General features: G+C 40.0%; 1 pseudogene; it reads left to right on the top strand.

Moving 5' to 3' along the window:
• Positions 1-1,233: 1,233 nt before the first annotated feature.
• The window catches only part of LOC101563325, a 40,364-nt pseudogene continuing 39,537 nt past the window's right edge, over positions 1,234-2,060 (top strand).

A 2,060-nucleotide genomic window follows, 5' to 3' on the forward strand; every position in this document is an offset into this window, starting at 1 on the left:
GTAAGTAGAAATTTGACCTGCACTTTAGAACAGCTCCTGGGACATAACACTGTGAGACCAACAAGTGATTCCTTTGCCTATCCAAGCAGGTGTTGTCACTGCATCGGGTCCTCTCTGACACCTATGAAGTTGAATCCTCCTTAAGATATTTGGTCACACACAGACATAGAATCGGCACTGTCAAGTAGGAAGGTGAGTAAATTTGTTCTCTAGTTACCTTTCCCCCTCTTCTTCTAACAGAAAAATGAGGGCTGCTGTGTTATAAAAGCAAGAAACTCACCAGAATGGAAATCTGATGTTATCTGCTACCCACCTTCGTCTCATCTTCTCCTGGCTGTGTTGGGTCATTTTCAGTTTGGTAGCGAGTGAGCTGCAACAGCCCCAGAAGACGTAGTAAGATCACAGCAGCACCACAGAAAGGAGGTGTTTTTCCCTCATTCACAAAAATAAAAGAATACTAAAAAGAAAGCAGTCCTATGTGATGAGCTTACATATCATAAAAATATATTTGTCAAGTCTTTTTACAGTTAACAATATAACAAGCACATAAATTAATTGTTTGTATTTCATTTCCTCCTATAAATGCTGAAAAATGCTTTGAGAGAACATTCAACATCCTTCTTCATTCTCTGTCTACCTTGGATGGAGTAGAAAACAATGTATAGAAACACTGAGATAGATGTTCAGCCATAAATTTTAAGGTTCCATGGAAGTCTCTCACAATTGTCAATGCAGTGGTTGACTTCATGGATTCTTGAATGAGGTTTCTTCAAACCATGTAGACTAGAAGTGACTACCTTCTTGGAAGCAAAATAACAATATGGTAGAGCTCTGCGTAGAGAATATTTTAATGCTGGTTAGCATAGGGACATTTCAGAGTCTAGTAGAATAATGGAAACATTAATAGGAACTAAAAGGTGAGGGTCAAGATGAGTGAGTAGGAGTTCTGCTAGTACTGTTTCCACTGTTTACATTCAGCAGCTGATTATATCTGAGCCACTTTATCTCTTTATCTTCTAGTAAGGAGATGAATTGGTTTACCATATTTTGCTAATTAGAAAATACACACAATGATTGAAACATTAAGGGGGAGAGTGTGGTAATATTTTCAGATGCCATAAAACAAAGACAATCTTTTCAATTCTCTCAATCTTCTCATTATGAAGGAGAGTTTGGAAGCAAACATCTGAATCTTTTATTAAAAATGTCTTCTATTCCCTCAGATTTTCCACAATGAGAGAGCTGTTCAGAAATGAGTCCTTGGTGACTGAGGTTGTTATTGCTGGACTAACAGATCGTCCAGAGCTCCAGCTACCCCTCTTCTGCATGTTTCTAATGATCTACATTGTCACTCTGGTTGGCAACTTAGGTTTGGTCACTCTGATTGCTCTCAATTCTCACCTCCATACCCCCATGTACTATTTCCTCTTCCACCTCTCCTACATTGATCTCTGTTACTCTTCTGTTTTCACTCCAAAAATGCTGATGAACTTCGTCTCAAAGAAGAGTGGAATCTCCTATGCAGGATGCATGATTCAGCTATTTTTCTTTTTCTTCTTTGTCATCTCTGAGTGCTATATGTTCACCGCAATGGCCTATGATCGCTACGTGGCCATCTGTGAAGCACTGCTGTATAAGATCACCATGTCTCAGCCTGTCTGTTCTGGGCTTTCTCTTGCTGCCTATGCAATGGGCTTTGCTGGAGCCAATGCCCACACAGGCTGAATGCTTAGACTAACCTTCTGCAGTGCCAATGTCATCAACCATTACTTGTGTGACATCCTGCCCCTCCTCCAACTCTCTTGCACCAGCACCTATGTCAATGAGGTAGTAGTGCTCATTGTGGTGGGCATAAATATCACAGTCCCCAGTGTCACCATCCTAATATCTTACATTTTCATCATCAGAAGCATTCTGCATATCAAATCTACACAAGGAAGATCCAAAGCCTTCAGTACCTGCAGCTCTCACATCATTGCCATTTCTCTATTTTTTGGGTCTGCAGCATTTATGTATCTTAAAAATTCTCTTGGATCTATGGACCAGAGGAAAATTTCTTC

The sequence above is a fragment of the Octodon degus genome, unplaced genomic scaffold, assembly GCF_000260255.1.
Source record: "Octodon degus isolate 3935 unplaced genomic scaffold, OctDeg1.0 scaffold00136, whole genome shotgun sequence".
In the NCBI taxonomy this organism is placed as follows: Eukaryota; Metazoa; Chordata; class Mammalia; order Rodentia; family Octodontidae; genus Octodon; species Octodon degus.